Consider the following 24,003-nt stretch of genomic DNA (forward strand, 5'->3'; position numbering starts at 1 on the left):
TAAAGTAAGTCACAGAGTAAGGCCCATTTGAATCAATGAAACTGAAGTCCACTTCATCAGACATAAGAGCATAAATGCTCTAGATAATGTTTGTCATTCCCATCTGCTCTAGCCAGCCCAATCAGTGGTAAGGAAGGCTAGGAGTTGCAGTTCAATGACATTCAGAGAATCACACGCCTTCACTCCCACCCCACCCCAATCTTAAGGCATGATTGCTGCCTTGAGAAAGCAACTTTTCTTTCTACTGTAGGAAAGCCATGTTGTCACTTTTTAATCTACAGTATTGTGGAGGCGTTCCTCATAACCATTCTGGCTAGACCTGAGACATGTCGCCTGACACATCAGAAAGTGGACCTTGGACAGTTACTTTCAAGAAGAGTGAATATCATTATATGCTGAAGCCACACATAACTGGTCAATATTAAGATGATGTTCAGGATGATTATCCTGCCATGGCTCAGTTATGAATGGCTTTAGTATGTCATTATCTCTAGTCTTCATAAAAATAGCTTCCCAGGTCCTCTCTGGAGGATACTACTTTAGGGAAGCCTTATGATTCTTTCGGGAGGTCAAGGTGAGAGTGTTGCCATTTCTTGTGAGATTTAAGAACAGAGTTCCATTGTACACAGTTCTGTTGTACCCAAGAGGAATTGGATCTTTGGTACAAAAGAACCGCACCCCCCCTTTTTTTGCAGGTAGGTTCTGATGATAGCCTACTTTGGAAGCAGGAAGCAATTTCCTCTTGAGTTACATGGATTTCAGGGTACCTTACACTTTTTGTTTTTTAATTGAGTTCATTATTCCACTCTCAGGTTGTCTGAATTATAATATACCAGTAATACTGAGTTTGATTTATCAACGATCAGTAGAGAACATGGGCCTATACAGAGTATGGATACAGAGAGAGAGAGAGAGAGAGAGGACAAGAAAGACAGAAAAGTAGAAATTAACATGAAGGCAAAATTGCATGACGCCCATGAGCACCAGAGATGTTTCCACAGGACAGCTGTGTTGATCTGTTTTTTCATGTACATCAAAAGTGCAAACACAAAAAACAGTGTCATCTTAATGACCAACAATTTAGTTAAATTTCTGTGGATTATTATAATCCAAAATTACTTACACTGCATGTGTCTGAGGTAGTGGTTTGTGATACATGAAAGCTCAAACTGAAATAAATGTTAGTTTTCAAAGGCACTCTTTTGCTAAATGATGTGCCAATTCTGTGGGTCAGAATAGATGTCCATGAACATGGTAGCAGTACAGTCATTTTGGTGTAGAATTGTTAGTTGTTCTTCAAGGGAGTCTGATGCAGATTGGGCAAGCGGTAACGCTTATACATAGAAAGACTGCCATTCAGGGGTGCATTTTAAAACACAACATTCTTCAGTAGAAGACATCTTGGGCAATGGATTTCGGTTTTCAGTTTTACTGCACATTTTAACCTGATTTCAGATCTTGCAGTGTTGGTAACTGATTCCCTAATACGCCGTCTCACTGTATCTACTCAGACATAGTTCCCATTGAACTCAATGGCACTTGCCTTTCCCTTAGTGATTACAGAACTGCAGCATTTCAAGCAGAGCAGACAAATCTTGGTCAATCAATTAAGATTTCTTTCAGTGGGTGACATGCTTCCATTATCAGCCATCCTATTTAATGATTCTGTCGGCTTTTTTGAACATCTCAGTTTCTGCTACCCATGATATCTCACCACATGATCAGGAATCCTGAGAAGTCAGGGTTCCTATTCCTGTGGCTGAGCTTCACATGTGGTGAGTGAGATGTTTCACTGTTGTCAGGGAGACAATTAAAGGTGGGGGGAGGCAGACTAGAATTCTCCCTCCTCTTAGTCCTCCTCCATAGAACTAAGGGGAAGCAAGTTAGCTGCCAGTCACTGTTGTCTAATAGTAAAGTATCAAAGATAGGATGAACGTCCCTTAGTAGGAGGAACACAGCATACGGCAGAGCATCCTTAGTAAGAACACAGCATATGGCACAGGATGTCTAGTGCCTGATCTTATGCTAGTGCAGGAAGACACAGAACTTTCTGAAAATCTTTCATACCTTGTACAAACAAGGTTGAGAATCCCACACATATTTCTTTTATACAGATCAGACTCTCACATGCAAACATCAGATGAGGTAATTCCGCTGCTTTGCATATTTTAAAAGGTGCATGCATTTTGAATTGAACATCTGCCATAAACTTGCAGTGGCCATTTCTGACGGATAATTTGCCAGAATGAATGTTTCGAACAATGCACTCTCTATATAAGAACAGCTTGCTGAGTGCTGATTATCTTTGTGTAGGGGCTATGCTGTACCTTGACTCCCCCCTCTCCCCCGGGAAGCACATATATAGAAAATATGTCCTTTCCAATGAAGTCTTCTCAGAGAGTTCTTCAGGACGGCTACATGAATTCTCTGTGACTGGCAGGATGTAGTTAAGTGAAAGCCACTGGCAATATTTGTGTATTCTGTGCTTCTTGCCCAAATGTAGATTGTAACTTAATTATCCTGTCACCATACTAATTAGGTAATATTAGTATGTAAATACCTCAATTAATTCTCCCGAGTGAACACACGGAAAACTGCCTTCACATTTCTATACTATATGTGATCTGAATAGATACCACTTCTGTTTGCTCTGTTTTCTCCCCTGTTGCTTGAATCTGTTTAATTACAATGTTTTAAATATGAAATAGATACTAAATGAACATCAGTGTCCTGAAAGAAAACTCAAGTCCCTTTTTTGAGAGAAAGATGGTGTGTAAATAAAATGAAAGTGTGGAACTGAAAGACACATTTGGCTGGGATAGCTCAGTGAGTTAGGTATCTAGCTGTAGAGCCAGAGGTTGGGAGTCTGGCTCCGTGTTGTGCCTCTTGGGAGAAATGCCGGCTTGTGTGGCCTTGAGGAAACTAGACAGTCCAAGGGTGGCTCCAAAAGAAGGGGATGGTAAAGTACTTTCAAAATCCTGAAAAGGGTTGTCATAAGTCAGAATTGACTTGACAGCACATAATTATCATTGTCATTATTACAGACATTTGTTTGCAATTAGAATAAGAAATTAATTCAGTGTTCCAGATCAGAGATGGAAAGCCCAGCTAGGTCCCTAATGTGGCTCCCAGAGGCCCTGAAGGAGTCCCCTTGCTGGAAACAAATTTAGTGTAAAAATGGATAGTCAGAAACCCCCTTTTACATGTAAGGTATTACAACCCCATGTTAATTTGTTGCCATCCCCACATGCCAATGTGTGCGAAAGCTTGTGTGGCATATATAGTTATGTATATTTACTATCTCCAAAGATGTTAATTCCTACTTAAGCAGCTCATGTTGCTAACAGGTAATGAAGCCAAATTTAGAAAGCTAGTTTTCAGCAATTTGAGTTCCTTCCATTGTATTGTTCTTAGAGATAGAGGAACCTGCCCTGTTTCTGTGAATTTCCAGTACTTAATATCCCCATAATTCATGAAAGGAGAATTGGCAAGCTTTAGATTATTGCTATTAAAAACAAAACCTCTGGAGCTACTATTCATGGGCTACTTCAACTAAGAGCTTATAAAACGGCTAAAAGCTGATAACAAAAGCTTAATCAAGACTCATAAAATGAGTATTCAGACTCTGGCTTTGCTCCATATCCATGAACAAAAAGAATATTCCAGAATGTATTCTGACAGTCATAAATTCTCAGACAAGGCTCTAGGGGATTCCCATATCTTCAGTGAAAGGTAATAATACTAATACTAATAGTAAAGAATGGGTTGCATAAACGGCAATTTAATTTATTTTTGATTAAGGCCTCAAGGAGAGGGGCACACCAGTTGGCTGAAACCTGAATAGCATGATACATCCTTAGGCCAAACTTTACTTACAAAAATTATCATATGAAATAATAATGGAGAATCATTAACATGAGGCAGAAATGGGGGGGCAGGCGGAGGCAGAAATTAGAAGTCGTATTTTCCCATGTAACTCGTGAAGTTGTCTAAATTCATCCAAAGTGATTGGAAATGAGAAAGTGGCCAAAATCCAGTTGCTTAGCATAATAAATTACACTAGAGTAGGCCCACTGACCAAATGGGATTTACCATTGGTTTCTACTACTGGCTGGTAGAACTCCTCCAGAAGTTCAATTGACTCAAATTGGTCTACTGTAGTGGTGACGTACTACAATGAAATAAAAACTAGTGTTCTCTCTTTGCCTTTAAGAAGCAAAACTCACACACCTAGCAAGCACAAAATGACTGGCTGATTGTTTAGAAAGATGCAAGCAACCCATCCGATGCTCCTAATCCTAATCTATGCAACAAGGCAACACCCACCATTGTGAGCAGTTGTTGTTATTTGGTTGCAAATGTATGGGAGGGGTTGTGCATTTTTACTTAATTTGCACAAAATATATTCTTGTTCTCATTTTTGGTCTCTTCCAGACAATTCGGAGGTTGAAAATCTGGAGAGAAATTTAAATAGAAATGATGTTGCAAGCATTCCTCCAGACTGAGCCATATTTCTTTAAAACAGATTACTGTACTTGTAAATAGTATAGTGGCAGCTAGTCAGGAAAGCCCAGAGGTGAATAATCTCTCTCCTCATTGTTCCAGCTTCAAAACAGCCACAGGTGAGATCAGTGGTGATTGGTGCCTATTATGGTTAGTAGGACTGAAGCCAATGGTAGAAGCCAATGGCAAGAGATAGAGCCAAAGCAAAAGTACACACACACACAAACACACACACAGGCAAACATGCATACAAACATCCACTTAGACGCTACCTTATCCACATCCCATTCATTCATTTTAAAACTTGGTTTAGGAGCATCAAAATACACCTATAGTGTCCTGACCGTCTGTCTCAAGTAGGGAAACAAGCAGGAAAAGATGGCTGGGAATAGACTCAGCCTGAGGTAGGGCAGTGCCTCATTTGCCCTCATGGACCTGTTTCCAGCTGCCAGCATTCATTTTCAATGCTGCATGCTCTCTAGCTCCCTCTTCTTAGAGCTCCATCTTTTAATTCTAGATTCCTTGCTTGTGGCTACTTTTATATTCTGACACCTTCTTCTTCCCTGACTGTTTGATCATAGTCATCAGACTGTATGCCAGTCCTGTATGCCAATTTCTGTAAATCCTCCCCGAAGCTTACTTTGGTCTCTAAGCTCTGTATTATCCTTGAACAAAAATGTGATTCCATTGAGCCCCTCTTGGATTATGACAGAAGGGGCTGTGGCTGTAAGAAATGCATCCCACAGAGGTTCTTTCCAGCAAAGAGCATGAGATCAACACCAAATTGGTTCTTCTTAGACATCATATATCTTTTTCTTTGCAGCCCCAATATCTTTGCCTGCTACGATGAAAGTGTGCTTGAAAACAAATACAAGCATGTGTTGGCAGGAGTGCAGCTATTTCAGAAAACAATATGGCAATAATAAAAATAAGAGGAGAAGGAGGGTGGAACACCTTGTCCTATCTATGGGCACTTGCTCTGCATCATGGAGAAGAGCTTAATCTATAGTGTGGAAGTTAAAGAGCAAAAGAGCTGCTTTTCTGCTTCTTGTGTATTTGCAGCACTAGGCATGAGCACTACCAGCCAAACAAGGTCCTATAACTTTGTGATCTGCTGCACAAGTCAGCTTTTTTTGTTTGGTTTGGTTTGGTTTGGTTTGGTTTGGTTTGGTTTGGTTTGGTTATCAGGTGAATTACAGAAATGAAAATGAAGCCGGAAAACAGCCCTTTATGTAATATCCAAGGGGAGAGCTGCCGCACAGTGACAGAACCCATCCTTTTCATGAATCAGATTCAAAGTTCAGTCGACATCCTCAGTTCAGACCACGAAAAGCTTCAGAATGCTTGGAGAGATGTCCTTTCCTCAGGGTACTGGCTGGAGTCTTGGGGTTTCCCTTTGTTTCTCCCAGTCTTACAGATGGGGAGACATATTGGGTCAATCAGCCTTGGAAGATAAACATGTCTGATATTTGTGTGTCCAGTAGCGCAGGGTCTGGGCTGGAAATGAGCTTTCCATTAGACAAAGGGGTAGTGTAAAGCAAGAGTATGAATCTTATAGCATCTCATTCTTGGCAAGAAACCAAGGGAGAGAAAATGTTTCTTTTTGCCTCATAGAAAGATTTCTCTGTTCAAGTTATGCATCCACCTCCAATTTTTTTTTGAGTAATCTCATGGGGAATTTCTGGTGATTTTGGGAGAGGGGTATTTTGTGGCCACCCCCCCCCAGAAAAAAAACACCAATCTATGTAGAATCATTACAATTCCTGTGCAAAAATGGTATCTTCCCTGCACAAAGTTCCTCGGAAAGGGCTATGACTTTCACATAATTGTGCAGTTTTAGGAGTAAGAAAAATAAGTAGGAAGAGGATTGGGGGGGGAGAGCAAAATCAAGATTTGGGGTCTCAACAACTCAAAAAGTCTTGAAATCTCACAGGTGCAAAAGGAAGTCTTAGTGAGAAATATTAGCCTTATAAGACTTGGAAAACCGCCAACAATACATTTTTGAGTACTCTCCACATTGGTAGCTTTGAACAATTTCATGTGTGTATATCAGCCAAAAACAAAAGAAAAATAAAAAAATAAAGAAGCCCAAAATGTGACACCTTAAAGACTAACTGCTGTATTTTAAGGTGAGCTTTCACGGACAAGTCCAATTCCTCAGAATCGGTAGCAAGTAGCCTGTGGGCATATTTTTTCTGCTTGCTGAAGTATAGGAGGGGTACTTCCTGGTCCTGATTTGATGGTTCACTTTCACGGCTTCTGAGAAGAGATGGGCATGAATCAGCAAAACAGAGGTTCATTGAAGCCAATAAACCATAAAACATAAATTTCCTGAACTTTTGAAAAAAAAAAAAAAAGAAGAACCACAAATTAGTTTGTTTCGGTTTGTATGTTTGGGAGCCCTAAAACAGCTCCCCAGCCATATAGAGACACTAAAAACACAGAGAAGCCTCCCCTGGCACTCTTCTACACCCCCTCCAAATTTGGTGAAGTCTGGCTTTTGGACATCCAAGTCATACACTCTTAAAGTAGGTTCCCCTGGGAAAGTGCCCTTTAGTAAGTGGCTTGGGGAAAATTCCAGCAGTGGTTCATGTCAGAGAGCTTGACATAGGGTATTGCTCATCAGGAAGTGGACTGCGGAGTGACAATGCCCTTTTCCCCAACCCCATGGATAATGCCACACTGGAAGTCTGAGCTGAGGTACAGAGGTTATTGTGTGGTCAGTGGAGAAGGTGGAGAGACAGGGTGCCTGACAAGGGAAGCAATATGCTGCTGGAGATCAGGGCTAACCTGGTTCCAAGGTAGAAAGGTTTCTTTGACTAAAAGAAATGGGTCTTGTGTATCAGTCTTATAAATAAGAACAAGCAACTCCCTCAGAATCCTTTGAGCCACACATTTGGCTGCCTGACCTGTCAATCTAGTAGTGTCTAGATGCCTCCCAGGGTTGCCTAGTGCTTCTGATTGACAGGAGCAAGCTGTCGGGGGGCGAGGGGGGAGAAAATGGGTAAACAAACCAAATGAACTAACAATCACTTTAAAAGTTTGTTTGTTCACTTTGTTTTGATTCATTGCTTTTGACAAACCTGAACCAACAAACCAGTGATTTTTGACAAATTTCCAGGCTTATTTCTTTCAGTTGTGCCCATGTCTACTTCTGAGCCTATTTACCCTTAATTCTTCTTTTTCACAATGAGCTCTCCCAGAAATAGTTCTCCCTCCCCTTTACTTGGTTAAGCTGGGTGGCTGGTAGTTTAGGTATCGTGATGTATAGCTAGAGGTTGGGAGTTCAGTTTCCCACTGAGCCTCCATGACAGGGGCTGAACTCAATGATCCGTAGGGTTCCTTCTAGCTCTGCAGTTCTAAGATGATGATCATAGAATAATAGAATAATGAAGTTGGAAGGGGCCTATAAGGCCATCGAGTCCAACCCCCTGCTCAATACAAGAATACAAATCAAAGGATATCTGCCAGGTGGTTGTCTTAATTTCTCTTGAATGCCTCCAGTATTGGAGCACTCACCACCTCTCATGGTAATTAGTTCCACTGTCTTACTGCTCTAACTGTTAGGAAGTTTTCCCTGATATTCAATCAAAATCTGGCTTCCTGTAACTTGAGCCCATTGTTGCATGTCCTGCACTCTGGGATAATCAAGAACAGATCCTGCCCCTCATCTGTATGACAGCCTTTCAGGTATTTGAAAAGTGCTATCATATCTCCCCTCAGTCTTCTTTTCCCAAGAGGAGAAGGGGATGACAGAGGACGAGATGGTTGGACAGTGTCATCAAAGCTACCAACATGAATTTGACCAAACTCCGGGAGGCAATGGAAGACAGGAGGGCCTGGTGTGCTCTTGTCCATGGGGTCATGAAGAGTCAGACAGAACTTAACAACTAAACAACAACAAAAACATATCACCCCTCAGTCTTCTTTTCTCAATGCTAAATATACCCAGTTCTTTCAATCTTTCCTTATAGGGCTTGGTTTCCAGCCCTCTGATCATCCTTGTTGCCCTCCTCTGAACTTGTTCTAATTTGTCAGCATCCTTCTTGAAGTGTGGTGTCCTGAACTGGACACAATACTCAAGACGAGGCATAACCAGTGCCAAATAGAGGGGAAATGGCACCTCATGGGTTTTGAGACTATACTTGTGTTAATGCAGTCTAAAATAGCATTTGCCTTTTTTTTCTAGCCACATCATGCCGTTGGCTCGTATTCAGCTAGTGATCTACGACTCCAGAATCCTTCTCGCTTGCTGAGCCAGATATCACCCATCTTGTAACTGTGTGTTTGGTTTCTTTTTCCTAAGTGCAGTACTTTGCACTTATCCCTGTTAAATTTCATTCTGTTTTCATCTCAGTGTTCAAGCCTATCCAGATCATTTTGAATGTTATTTCTGTCTTCCAGTGTATTAACTATTCAACGCAATGCTGTGTCCTCTGCAAATTTGGTTAGCATTCCCTGAACCCCCTGATCTAGGTCATTAATAAAAATGTTAAAAAGCACAGGGCCCAGGACTGACCCCTTTGAGATGGAGCCATTAATCATCACCCTCTGAATATGATTCTGTAGCCAACTGTTTATCCACCTGACAGTTGTTCTATCCAACGCACACCGAGTTAGCTTGATGATGATAAAATTACTTACTCCTCCTCCTCTTGTCTCTGTGATATCAAAAAAGCCCACCCATGCAATATCTTAAAGGTCTGTTCTCTGATATCAGATTTCAGTCATTATTTCCCTTAGTCAGTGGTATCATTTATTCAGGAAAAGATGTTGTGGTCTCTTTTCACCTTCCAAATTCTAAAGTGGCTTGTGAAACTGCATATTAAAATTTACATAAATCCAACAAAATTAAGTAGTAAAACACCAAAACCATTTACTAAAAAAAAAAAAAATCCTCCTACATCTCAGTCTTCAAAGTATCTTGGGATAGCCCTGGATATCACTCAGTGAAACCCATTGTGCCTATGGTGAAACAAAAAGCAACTCAAAAACAGTGGGTGGTTCAGTAAGCAGTAGGGTAAGCCTTCTATTGCACCACAGAATCTGGGGCAGCGACTGAGAATATGATAAGAGTCAGGTCCCCCACCGCATTTGCTCCTTCTCAACTCATCTTCCAGGCCATTGCCTATCCAATTAAGCAAATCCATCACGCAAACTTCTACGAAGACTTTTGAGACTTGAATTTTGATGGCGTTGGTAATTTAGAAAACTAATCCTATGCAACTTTAAATTACAACGTGAAACGACAGAACAAATCTCTACAAGATGTATGCAATTTTGCTTCCTGTCCATTAACTTGCTTACGGCATAAATGCTAAACAAATGGATCAAATGCAGGCAAGCATTAATATCTCCCACAGCTCTGCAATAAGTGCTTTTTGAGTCCCAGAAGTCTTGTCTGACATGAAAATTCCCTTGTTAAAATTCCACACGGAGATGCCCATTTGCAGTCCGGAGGTGTTTTAGAACTTAATTTCTTTTCTGTTTTCACCAATTAAAAAAAGCACCCAAAACAAAACAAGAAAGAAGATGAAATTAAAAATTACCTCCCCTGCCCTGTGCAGTTTGTTTCCACCATCTATTCTAGGGACTTAGAATTTTCATATTCATATGCTTCTGGTGTTTTGTTTCTGGAGCACAATATTTCTCTCTCTAATGAAAGATCTTGTGGTTCCAAGAGATAAGAGTTTCTTTAGGGTGAGTTACTTTACAGTGTGAAATACAATTCCCTATACAGAAGAGAGCTTTGTAATACAAAGCCAGTGACTCAAAGCTTCCCAGAGACTTGAGACACCAAATCTGCTGTTTCCCCTTTTTTATTCGGAGCAAAGGAGGTTCTCAAAGGCTCCTCTGTACATTTGTTCAAGTTTCTTTACATCCATCATACCAGTCTTTTTGCGGGTGTTTGCACAGCGCAAAGCTGAAACCAATATCCGCAGTGTCAAAACAGGACAAACGGCCTTACTCTCCAGGTGGTGTTTTTTTTTTGTTCCAGACTGCTGCTTATGATACTAAGGCCAATGTTTCATAATATCTAACCATTGTATTTTCAGTTCTCACTTTTGGAACATCAGTAAATTCTTTGTAATGGTCTTCGCCCGATGATGTTTATTTTATGAGAACAGAGAGTGGCCAGCTGAAGCAAAGACTATCCACCTTGGTGGTGGTGGAAAGCATCAAGTGCAATGCACAGCCCCTGGAGAAAAGAAGAAGCGTCCAATTTCTTCCCCAGAAGTAAAGGAAATGAACTATAAATTAACAACTACACTTTTAATACAGTGCAAAGCATTTTACATGTCCTAGCAACTGCTGCATGGAATTCACAGCAGAGTATTATTTGGGAGAAAGACGGGTGGCGTAACAATGAAGTTCACCACAAGGAAGATTGCACACACTGATCAATTGCTATAGCACAAAGCTGAAAAACAAAAATAAGAGAAAGAGGCGTTCTGATGCAGCGAAAACAGGTTGATAGGTTGAAATGGGAAGAGTGCACTATGGTGGGCAGTTGAAACAACAGGAACAGTAACGAGGGTGAACTAGGCAGAAGGAGAGCAAAGAAGATAGGCAAAAGGAGAGGGAAATAAGGCCCAGCTCCCATCAGAGGAGCAATTCAAGATGTGTGTAGACCAGGAGGTAACAGTACGTCTCAGTACATCTGGCAATAATTGCCTACAAACACTTGTATTCAAGCAGCAGACAACAACAAAAACAACAAGATGAGAACACACATACCCAGAGTTTATTAACTACTAAGTTGAGATATCGTTCAGAGTTAGTCACGTTAGCCTGTTTCACCACCTATCACAACAAACAAAATGCAAAACCTTCAAGAATTATCTCAGTATGAGCTTTTGTCGATTTCATTGCACCTCTGTAATCCATGAAGTTTCATGTTAAAATAAATCTTCTAGCCTTAAGGTGCCACAAGATGCTTTTTCTGTTTTGTTTTCTGTTTTCATGATATGAGCAGAGACCCTGACTCAAAGTTTCCAGCTATATAACTGCTACTGGCTCCAAAGAGGACCATCACCTGCATGGCTAAGGTTGCCAGGTCTTTGGGTGGTGACTAAAATCTCAGGGACTTGCCATGCTTCTCCAGGTGTGCAGGTAAAGGGACAATTCTCTCCAATCTACTTCCCTCAGTCCTGTCTTTTTGACAAGCCAGTGTTGGGACCACTATGCCATTCGGAGGGAATGACGCACTTAAGTAAAGCACCAGCATCGTAACTAGAGATGAGCATGAAACGAACCATGAATCAAAAAGACCCACGAAGTGGTTCAGTTCATGGTTCATTTCATGAGTGATTCAGGGAACCACGTTTTCATTAAGGAAATGAAACACCAAAATTTTTCATTGCTGATGTTTCATTTCATTTTGTCCCCCCCCCCCCCGAAAGCCCCAGCACCTACCTTACTTACTCTGAGCCTCTTTCTCCCCGCCACTGCTTAGCTGAGTAGGACAGTAGGCTGTTTGCAGCCTATTTCCTGCCCAGTGTTTCCTGGGAGGCTTAGGGAATTGTGAGAAATACAGTTTGGCTGCCCATTGGGCAATATACAGGGCAGCGGTCCCCAACTGGTTTAGCCCCACGGACCAGCTGGGGAAGGAGGGCACCCCCCTGCGCTCATGCGCATGCACGAAGGAGCGTGCACGCATGCACAAAGGAGCAGGGTGGTGCTCAGGGGGCACTCATGCGCATGTGTGAAGGGGTGGGGAGAGTTCATGTGGGTGCAAGCACAAACAGGCTGTGCAGGGGGGGAGTGCATGTGGGGGTTGGGGGAGGTCTGTCTCCACAGCCCGGTCCGGCTCAGGCCACGGACCAGCACTGGGCTGCAGATTGGGCATTGGGGACCTCTGATATCGGGAATCTGCAAAGAACTCCATTTCCCAAAATACCCCAAACCTCCTAGAAAGCAATGGGAGAGGAAGTAGACCCCAGACAGTCCACCGTCCTACTGTGCTGGGCAGCACAGCAATGGCGGATGAATCCTGAAGCAAGTAAGTTAGGTGCTGGGGTCCATGAAGCAGGCATGAGGAAGGAAATCCATGAAGGGGGGCTTTCTGTGTAGCTGAGCTACATAGGAACCTCTCCTTAATTTAGAGATGAGCCTGAAATGTTAGAACTGGTTTATTTTAAAAAAAAATTGGCATGGTTCGTGGATACTGATGAACCATCATGGACTTCCATTGTGCCAGTCCGTGCCCATCTCTAATTGTAATCCATGAGCCTTTTGGCATAAAGTCTGGAAAAAAAGTGTCGGTCTCACAAGGCTCCACCTTCTGGTTTTCAGTTTTGGCCCTGAAATCTTAGGGAATGGGGTGCTGCTGGCTTGACAACCCTACTCATATCTCTAGGGTTTGGATATTTATTCATTTATTAAAAGATGAACATGATACACAATATCCAAATATGCCAGGATGAAGTACAAGCACTAAAACATCACTCAACAATTTAATCGCTCACTGCATTGCCACACCTGGTCAGGAGTTGGATTCCTCATTGTGCTTCTCAGGAGAAGAGCCAGACTATTTAAAAGAGCTTTGTGGCATAGTGGTTAAACAGCAGTGCTGCAGTCAAAAACTCTGCTTGCTAGCTGTATTTGAACCCAGAAGGGGAAAAAAATGGTCAACCACTTTTGAGTACATTGTATCTGGAAACTCTGAATATATTTACTCAGATGTTTATATAAATGCATGTTCCTTCTCTCCTAATTTTCCATAGGCATTCTCCTCAGAGGCATGCACAGACATATGTTAGGGAGAGGCAAGTTTTCCACCCACAGATGCTCTCTCACATTCCAAATAAAAATGTACAATCTAGACAAACCTTGGGTAGAACTCTGAATCAGCCTACAAGCAACTGAAGCCCATGAGTAACTCAGAGCATCCCTACTAGGCGGCAACTTCAAGATGGATGGAGGATAGAGATGGGGGTATTCATAGACAGATATGAATATCCCCACACAGGTGCCGTTAACGAGAGTCCAGCCCCATGGGGCCAGACGCTCCACTCACTGTTCTGTGGATGGCGCGATTCTATCAATGGCTCCGCAGCGCATGATCCACTTGCCACTCTTCAACCTTGCAGCAAGGCTTGTCTTCCCACCTCCTGCCAGGAGAGGGGAGAGGCTCGTATGCTATGGGGCCATTGGTAGAATCACGCTGTCTGTGTAGGACTGGTGAGTGGACCATCCGGCCCCATGGGGCTGGACCCTCGTTAATGGCACCGGTGTGGGGATAGCCGTATTCGTATACGAATGCCCTTATCTCTAATGAAGGATACTATACTGACCATGCTTTGAGGGTAATTGCAGTCAAAAAGGACCTCAAAACAAACCTCTCTTGGGTTATGGTAGGGTATTCAGCATGACAATTACAGCCTTACCAGTCTTCTCATTTTCAGTGGCTACAATCCAGTAGTGCCATACTTTCTCTTGATGTTTGGCTCTACCAGTTCTGAGACAGCTCCTGTCAACTAGAGCTTGAAATGTTGTTTTTAGAAAGTAATTAATTATGTTCGTCATTAAGCAATCAAAACATAACATATTGCATTATTCATTAGAGAGCAAGACACACACACACCCCGATAATTTAATGAATAGCAAAGCAATGTGATGGGGCAGGAAAGATGGATGACTGCTAGGCACACTTCCAGGAGTGTCTAAAGAAAGTGACATCTAGCTATTCCAGGAAATATGGCTGGTAACTCTCCATACAGTGGACCCTCTACTTAAGGAGTTAATCCGTATTGGAATGGTGGCTGCAAGTCGAAAAGTCTGTAAGTCGAATCTCCATTGACCTACAATGCACTGAAAACCGATTAATCCCATAACCAGTGGTTTTTATTCTATTTTTATTCCATTTTGGTTTTTTTCTGGTCTGTAAGTCGATTCTCTGGCTGCAAGTCGAATCTAAATTTTGCAGCCAGAGAAGTCTGTAACTCGAAAAGTCTGTAAGTCGAGCCGTCTGTAAGTCGAGGGCCCACTGTACTTCCTCTGTCACATTGCCCTCCTGGACATTATTTGGAACTATCAAGAGGATCTGCACTGTCCTTATGGGCACAGAACTCTTGTTTAAGGGGGGAAAGACAAACAAACAAATCTTGGGCAACCTTTCACAATTAAGGTAAAAGGTGACTCTACCACCCTATCTACCAAAACGGTTGAAACTGCTACTCATTCCACAAAAGGAAAAAGAAAAACCCAAAACAAAACAAAAGTCACAAACTAAAGTCACATTACATTTCACAAAAGAAATGTCATTATGTTCCTGTTGGCTCAAAAAGGAACTTGTTACAAGTAACGGAGCTGCTTATGGTAATCCAAAGTTCTACTTTCCATATCCCAGACCTTGGCTCAGCCCAGGGTTTTATCCAGAGATGGCCTCCTGGGAAGGGAGACATCTTTTGGGATGTCCATCATCATGATCATGATCAACATCACCACCACCATCATCATCATCATCATCTTAGACCTGCAAAACTGGAAGGGACCCTATGGATCATCAAGCCCAACCCCTGTCAAGGAGGAACAGTGGGGAATTGAAAAGAATGTCACTATGTTTAAAACACATGCAGAGTTTATGACAAAAGTTCAGTAACATTTTTGAAGCACATGTGGAAGCCTTCTGTTTTTTCTATCTATATCACCTACCCCATCAGGCTTTTCAGAATTGTTCCTGAATTTTTTTTTTACTGCCTCTGGGTAAACCCTGCAGAGATACATAACACTGTTCCGCACTGGTTCTTCTTCATGCAGTTTCTGTTTAGTGAAATCAGGCACATTTCTATGATCAAATAATTGGGGAATATGCAAAAAGATCGATGGTGCATCTTTTCCAAGAGGTTCTGTTTCCATTTTTATTGTACTATGGTTACAGCTTTGCTTTTTGTTTTCCTGTTTGCACCAAGAGATTAAACGCCCCCGTGTGCAACAGCATCAAATTTAATGGTGTGTCACTACTATTCACTTTTGCTGTGATTATTCTCAAATGGGCAGAGACAGGAAGCCAAACCACAAATCAGTTTCCATTGAGTTGTAATGAGACCATCTGCCCCCCAGATCCATGTATGTATGCAAAACCTTCTCCTGTTCCAAGAGTTATTTGAGAATAAAAACCATTGCATTTTAGAGAGGAAGACTTCCTGGCAAAATCCAAGGGCCCATTATCTTCACTGCTGCTTTACAAAGTCATTTTTTTAGAAAAAGTTTAGATATTACAGCTCTCTCAAACAGAAGTACTGCTGAGACTGTAAAAGTTATGGAAAAGTTATTTTAGTCAATAACTCCCATAGGCTATGCAGGTTTGGTCCGAAAATACAAGAACAAAAATCATCCACTTTCTCTAGCTCTACAAAAAGCCCTTTCAGAGTCCCATGGAACTCCTTCAATTACGAGAATCCCCTAGACAAGCTTTTGCAAAGCATATGGGGAGCAGATGGAGGGGATGACCCTAAGGGCACATTTGTACTGTCCTAATTATTAAACGTAAGCTTGAGACATACATCTGGCAAAGGACTCCAAAGCTGGCACACCAGATACATCTCAGGCACATCTGGCTATCTGGATGCTACAAAGCCTCTTGTCTGTGGCCATCATGTCCTGTACATCTGTTTGAAAAATAATGCTGAAAATTGGCTCTACTGGTCTGGCCCGTTGCGTAGTGCTCTGTAAACAGGATGCCTGTTTTCTACATTAACAGTCATTCAAATGTCATATAACAAGGAATTAATTATGTACAGTTTTATAGAGGAGTGTCAGTAATATAGATAATAAAGCTAAATGTCAAATATAGGACTTGAAACCTTGGAGCTAAACATTTTGCTCCTTCAGTGAAGCAGATTTGTGAAATTCAAGCACTGTACCATTGCCCCTTTGCTCTTCCTTCTAAAATAGCACCTCCTTAATGTTCTATGTCCTTGGCTTTCTGACCTATAACCTCCTTGCCTCTTAAGTGTTTTTGCTTATTCACACTTCTCTGGTGAACAGTCCCTCTTGTCCTCAGATCTTTTATTAGATTTGTTTTCCCAGTTCTTCCCCTTTGACATCCACTTTTCGCAGCTGTCTCTTCTTCTTTTTGTCTACCTTCTGGATCCTTCATCTGTTCCTCCCTCAGGTCTCCGCTTCTTCAAACCACTGCCTATCAGGTCATTCTTTTTATGCACACGAAAGACATTAAGCAACAGTTGGGCATGCCTTTTACTTCTCAAATATGATTTTCTGTGGGGAGGGAGTGTTTCTAAAATACAGACATTTTTACTGAGCCTGCACTACTATTTACAGGAAAGGGGAAAATTAAAATCACCACATTGATCACCAAGAGCCTATTGAGACCAGGGGGAAGTGAAACTAACATGGAGGATATATAAGGGAATCTCTTATCAACTCTCCTCAGACTGAAGAATCTGCTTGGATGAGTAGTGAAATGTTTCAACCTAACAAGAAAGAAATCCAGTTGCCATGATTCAGCTTCCAGATAACCAGGTCTGGATGACTGAGAATCTTCACAGACACATTGGAGGTTGAAGGCCAAATTAAACCTATTAATGGATAGAGATGTCATATTTTTTTTTTGTTTCAATAAGCATGAATCAGCTCACCCAACTATCAGTGGCATAAAAATTTATGAGTGACTACAGATCCAACAAAATGTCTCCACATAATGTCCTCCAACAATCTACCCCAAACCTTGCCATCCACCTGTGTTTGGTGACAACTTTTTCCAACCTTCAGGCAGTATGGTTATCAGCCACGCTGTCTCGAGATGATGGAAATAGCCACCTGACACATCTAGAGAGGACATCTGGCCTAGAACTAGAGATGAATGGGTCTCTCACATTTGGCTTCTCTTACATTATAATTCTTTAAAATTTCACATCCTTTCATTCTTCAGAGTTAACATATTGGCAATTTTTGGTAATTTTTTCAATCAAGAAAAAGAGACACCATGCACAAAACACAGAGTGTGACTACACTGGAAGTCTGCTGTGATTTGATTTTCAGTCTGTATTATATTTGAAATCACAATCAGTGCTGAGACAGGGGCTATGGGTTGATTCTGGAGTTCACCCTTCATATATGTTAGAACTGCAGTACTGGATGTGATATGCTTCACATTCCAGCCCACATCCCCCCTTCTTCCTTTCCTTTTCTCATCCCACCTCTGCCAAACCTTTTATGGGATATAAGCATGGGAAATAATAATACCAGGAACCCAGCAATAAGGTGATACAGTGATATAGCACTAATCTTATGGATGTAAGATTTTTTTTTTAAAAAAAATGTAAAGGTTGATCAGGAGAGAGGAAAGAATGCAGGAGTGTTTGTCCTGGTCCTGATCACCATGTCCCAACTGCCTACATAACTGAAATACCACCTACAGCCCCTCCCCCTCTGCTGTCTCTACAAGTACTGTATGCATCATAACTAACCGCATGGTTATTTTTCAAATTGTTCCAGCTTGAACAAGTAGAAGCCCCTCCTAGCGACAGCAAAAAAAAGTCACTTTGGGAGCAAAAAGGGCTGGATCAATTTGAATCAGCCTTTGTGCCATGTGATCAGTAAAAAATATTTTAAATTCATCCTTTTTATAAGCGGAGGAAATCCCACAATATTTGACCATGTACTCACAGTTATACTCTTATGCATGCAGTAAATGAAAACAGCCTTCATATTTTATTGCTGCTCTCTGCCTTGGCTTGGCATAGAGACAGAATACAAATGTAACAATAGAGAAGGAAGAGTCTGATCTTTTCCCTTTATGCTCTGCTTGTACGTATGCACATTAAACAATTATTGATAATATTTATATATTCATTGTATTTCTATGATGTCTTTCTCCATGCAAAAGAAAGGACTCAACTATGACATGAACTTTTAGTGCTCTCTTTCATCCTGGAAAGCCAAACAGTGCTTCATGACTTCTTACCATTGAGGAAGCAAGAAGAGGAATCTTACTGGAATTTTTCTTGGAAATAAGTGAAATTAAGTTGTGGCCATGAATTACGGCTATTTACCAAGGTGCCAGTCATATGGCTGCCTGCAGACCCTCTTGTGTGGCTGCCATGTGATTGATACCTCATTTATTAGCTGCAATTTGTCATTGCAAAATCTCGACAGGATTAAGACTAAACCCACATGAGATGTTCAGTTCCACTTGTAGAAGCAGAGCTCCCTAAAGTGCAAAAGACGTTCATTTGTCCTTGACTGAGCTTTTCTCATGTTTGCATTGTGCACATTTGCTTGCTTTGCTTTGCGATTGGCCATTGAGAGATAAACACAGCCTTCATCGGCATGTCTGCAGTGATGTACATGTTTAAGGAATTTCATCACTGAATAACAGAAGACATGTAACATTTCCTCATCACTAATTCAGTATCATGCGTAGTTTGACCCTCAGAGAAAGACCATTAATAGAAAGATGTGTAAAAGGCATTAATTTATACCAATAACTCTATTTGGGGGGAAAGCTTCCAACTGACTAGTGATCCCACAGATGGTCTGTGGTCAAAGCTGGGGGTACTTCAACCCAAACATGGGTTCTGCTTGGACCTCGAGAACCCTAGAGGGAACCAATACTTTCATTTTCTTTTTTCCTATGCACAACTTGGGTCCAATACTTGTTCATGTATTCTGGGCCTACCTTTAGTGTGTCCCTCCTTGTATGTTTCTGCTTGTGTCTACCAGTTAATCCAGAGATGGCCAATTTCTGGCCTTCCATTCATTGTTAGACTACAACTGCATTGTTAGACCACCCATTAGTTGTACTGGATAGGGCAGATGGAAGTTGGAGGGGCACTTGATATTTTCTCTGGAGTAATATCTAAGAGGCTGCTGCATTTGTAATATCCCCTTGCATTTAATTTGGTGCCCCTTAAAATAATCTCTGTGAGTAGGTGGTTTTATGTTAGAGGATCATTTTTAACACTGAATGTAGGGGCCAAGGAATATTCGCTTGGTGAGATAAGGAAAGCACAGAATCACAACTGGCAGCCATCCCACAGCAAATGGCGGGAAAGCCCTGACCCAGCTGCTGAATGGCAGCTATATTTGTGGTTGAATGATCATAAGTCAGGCCTTCGAGCACTGTATTTTCTGAATTTTATTATTTCAATCAGATGCTTGGGTGTTTAATTCACAGATGTACAGCCTGGCCCACCCATTGGTAATTTAAGACCACATCTGAGCCCTAAAACAAAGTCATATTGACATATGTTTGCGACTCAAGACAGATGAGCAGGCCCTATCCTCTAACTGAGCAGCAATCAATTTATACGAGATGAAAAGAGAACGTGTGCTGTGTCTGTGGTTAATTTGAATATTCAGATGCACAAACACTTGTGCCATGCAGAAATCATTTCCTAAGATGATTCATCTTCTATACAGGAATTTGTTGTATTTGTTTGATAACATAGAGGGTTTTTTTCTGATTAGTTCTAAGAATGGTTATTCCTAAACAATTGTGCACTATGTTGTACACAGTGGGAGTTTCTACTGCTGCATCATCAGGGAACACCTATTTTCCTCCTGATTTCAACAATGAGGAAGCCCCGTGGGATTGCATGGAGGTCTATGATAGGATGATGTGTGTTTTGGGCAGCCTTCTGATGGAATCCGGTAACCTAGGCAACATGGGCACAGTTTCCCCTGAAACACACTGCTGTTTGCTGCTAGAAACTAGGCAGCAAGCCGGGGGGGGGGGGGGGGACCTTTAAATCAAGTAGGAAATGCTTGTTTTGAAAAGTGTGTGAGGTTTACCTCTGAACTTCAGATATATTGCTTTGGGGAGCTTGTGGGCTGCAAAAATAAGCTTGAGGACACATGGAGGCCCAGCACTGTACGCTTGCCATCCCTGCAATATTTATTTATTTACACCTAGATATGATCTTTTCTGCAATAAAGTCTCTAGCTCTTTACAATGACCCTGGGAGGTAGGTCAGGCTGAGAGAATGTGAGAGAGCAATGTCATCCAGGGAGTTTTATGGCCTAGTGGGGATGAGAAACCAGTTCTTCTGAGCCCTTGAACAGTACTCTAGCCACTATGCCACACTATTTCCAAGTATCCCCCAAGTTTTAGGAGCAGGTATTTTGATAGCATATGGAGATTATTTCAGCACAGAGGTTATTCTAGGTTACTTTGCTGTATGTATGGAGCTCACCGTGCAATTCTTTTAGAGCAGTGGTTCTTAACCTTTGTTACTCAGGTGTTTTTGAACTGCAACTCCCAGAAACCTCAGCCAGCAGAGCTGATGGTGAAGACTTCTGGGAGTTGCAGTCCAAAAACATCTGAGTAACAAAGGTTAAGAACCAGTGTTTGAGAGCCAACAGCATTCTAAACTTTGGAGCATAGGGTCAGGCTCTTAGTGGAACTGTGCGCATGTTTCTGTTCTCTGAACTCACAAGAATGGCATCTTCCATTTTCATCTACTTTTCCACAAGCTTCTAGGAGTTTGGCTATATTAAGCTTAAGGAAAGGTCACAGCTATTTGTTTTCTGATCAAGAGCTCAGAGACATACCTATTAGATGTCATATATTTATGTGGTTTTTATAAGAACTTAGTAGAAAGGAACTCAGGTGGAAGAAAGCAATGGATATTCCTCACTTTTGTTCACAGGAGTGAAAGCTGCAAGAAAGGATCATGTCCAATCACATTGGGAAGGGTTGCTTTGAGGGGACCCATGAAAGTGACAGTTCTGTCTGTGGAAAGAATTACTCCAGCCCACACCCCAAAAACTGCAGCTCTGCTGCTGAACCAAAAGGGTCCAGTTTGGGCACAGATCAGGGTCAATATGGAGCATATTGTCTGTGTGTCATAGGATTGCCAGGAAATAGCTCACGCTGGACCATGCCACAAGCAGTTCAAAATATGAGCTATTTCCCAGTCTGATTGCATTCTAATGACCCCAAAGAAACTGATTTTTAAAGCATAATCACAGATGTGGGGGGGGGCCTGCAGTTGCTACAAGTGTTTTTGGATTTGGCTAATAAGCTGAGAAAGACTTGACTATCTCGCAAGCTGAGCAGGTACCTTAATCTGCAAGCCCAATAAGCAATAGTTTTACATTATAATGCTCAAAAAGGACCATCTCTATCTGATTCACCGTTTTTTGTGGGGGGGGGGAAGAGAGAAATGAGTGGTTAAAGTTGAGCAGTAGCATATGAATGGATATGCAGGTCGCTAACTAATTCAATACAATCCCAGAGGATGCAGAGATAGAGGAGACAAGCTAAGTAATTCTGGGCTTGCTGGGCTGTCAAGAAGTTACATCCTAGCTTTCACAGTTCTCACTTCTTTTGTGCATCTTGATTGTTTTTGTTACAAATTCTTTAGCTCCTTATTTGGCAGCATTTCGCTAGGCACTTCAGTTTTGAGCAAGAGCATCCCAATTGACATAACTAACATAAACATCTTCCAATGTTGTTTTCAATGTATTCTTGGATCATTTTTTTTCATCCACCATGCCTTTGAGCACCTGCAGCAAGCTCCTCAAGAAGATACGTTTTAGAAGATAGTTGTCCAACATCCCGACAACATGGTGAGCTCACTGAAGTTGTCATTCTTCCAGGATTATAAAAATGCTCTTTGCTCCAAGGCTACAGTGTCAAGGACTTTATCCTGTCATTTGATGTGAAAGACAAGGAAGATGAAAAGATTTGAGCTTTGAATTGCACTGATAGGTAGTCTATGTTCCTGCTCCATAAAGCAGAGAAGACAGAACAACGACTTTGTACATCTTCAGTTCAACAGAAAGATTGATTCCACATCAATTCTACACAAAAGATCAAAGTTTTCTGAAGGCAACATTTCATCATCAATAAGAAAGCAGCAGGAGACAGTGCTACCTAGAAATGCAGCTCATTCACTTGAGTAATTCAGAACTGGTTCTTCATAAAGTACACCTGGAGCAGGTTGGTATGTCACTACCATCTTATCTGTACTGATTTTCAGGCCAAGGTTGTTACATAGGCAGAGGAGAACAAATCAAGGCTTCTTTGCATATCCAGAAGCTTGGCTGCATTAACAGTGTAATAATTGGTGCAAGCAAAGATCAGAATAAACGGAGAACTTATATAGGAGGAGGCTCCTGAGAGTCCCCTGGACTGCAAGGAAAACAAACTATTCATTCTGAAGGAAATCAACCCTGAGTGCTCACTGGAAGGACAGATCCTGAAGCTGAGGCTCCAATACTTTGGCCATCTCATGAGAAGACTCCCTGGAAAAGACCCTGATGTTCAGAAAGTGTGAAGACAGGAGGAGAAGGGGACGACAGAGGACAAGATGGTTGGACAGTGTCATTGAATCTACCAACATGAATTTGACCCAACTCCGGGAGGCAGTGGAAGACAGGAGGGCCTGGCGTGCTCTGGTCCATGGGGTCACGAAGAGTCGGACACTTCTAAATGACTAAACAACAACAACAACATGTGGTGTTTTGCTATTTGCAATTTGGCATTCCTGAGCACAAGTACATTTCCCATTAAAAAACGGAATTAGAAGATTGATTTCCTTCCTTCCTTCCAATAGTAAGCCAACTTTAACCACCTTCATATCAATCAGATCATGTATAATAAGAATAAAACAGTTCTTTCATGGAATATTATTCTGTTTCACCAGACTCCATGGTTGAATACAAATAGGTTCCTCCATTTCATTCTCAGTTCCGTTTTGATGTTCTTACTAGCTGCTCCCAGGCTCTGGAACTCCCTTCTATAGAAGGTTAGATTGAGAGTCTAACTATACAGTTGCTTAGCCTGCTTCTTGATCTGCTGCAGGGCCAGGTTTGTTCACTCCTAAAAGACAACAATCTTTGCTGGAGTGAATGAACCCATACCCAGAGCAGTCCTACCCACACCTTTCTGACCCCGCCAGGGGCTTCTACTCTTTTGGTGTGAGTAGGATTGCTCTGTTTTGGTTCATTTCCAGCATGTGCTAGCCTTCCTGTCAATTGCTGATATTGTGGAATGGCTTAAGAAGACAGCCACTTCAGGATATTGGAAAATCAAGTGCTTTCTTGGCTCCATCGAGGGGCTGTTTTGGGGGTAATGCATATGCACTGCATCAATTTTTTTTAAAATGCTAAAAGGGAAACTTCAAGAGGGAACAAGGAGGGAGATTTTTTGGCTCTCAACTGGAAGAGAAAAGTAAACAAAAGTTACCCTTGTTGTTTCCTGTCTCCTCTCTCTTCCAGGAGGAAGTTTCCCATTTGGTTTTTTTTTTAAAGAAGTGATCCAGTGCATATGTGCTGCCCTACTATGCTTTAAAAAGAAATTTAACTTCCTTCCCCCCTCCACAGAGCCGAGGAAGTGTTTATGCTGCCAATATTCTGAAGTGGCTCTCTTCTTAAGCCACTTCACAACACTGGCAAATTTACTGCAGGGCATGCATCATCACTTGAAATCCATATGTCATTTGGATGTGAGGATCACATCAAATGGTATACTGGACCTCATAGTAATCTTATTTAGCCCAGTCCAGCCCAGTCCAAAGCAGGTATGTA

General features: G+C 41.7%; 2 protein-coding genes across 2 annotated transcripts in view; both read right to left on the reverse strand.

The window, feature by feature from the left end:
- LOC144586143 (uncharacterized) overlaps positions 1–8,433 on the reverse strand; it is a 100,773-nt gene extending 92,340 nt beyond the window's left edge. Inside the window, exon 1 of the mRNA XM_078384007.1 lies at positions 8,419–8,433. The gene's annotated coding sequence lies outside the window, so the exon portion shown is untranslated. The remainder of the gene's footprint in view (positions 1–8,418) is intronic.
- Positions 1–24,003, reverse strand: part of SPON1 (spondin 1) — a 385,887-nt gene that overhangs the window by 115,040 nt on the left and 246,844 nt on the right. The gene's annotated exons all lie outside the window — the stretch shown is intronic.

Source organism: Pogona vitticeps, chromosome 1 (assembly GCF_051106095.1).
Source record: "Pogona vitticeps strain Pit_001003342236 chromosome 1, PviZW2.1, whole genome shotgun sequence".
NCBI lineage: Eukaryota > Metazoa > Chordata > Lepidosauria > Squamata > Agamidae > Pogona > Pogona vitticeps.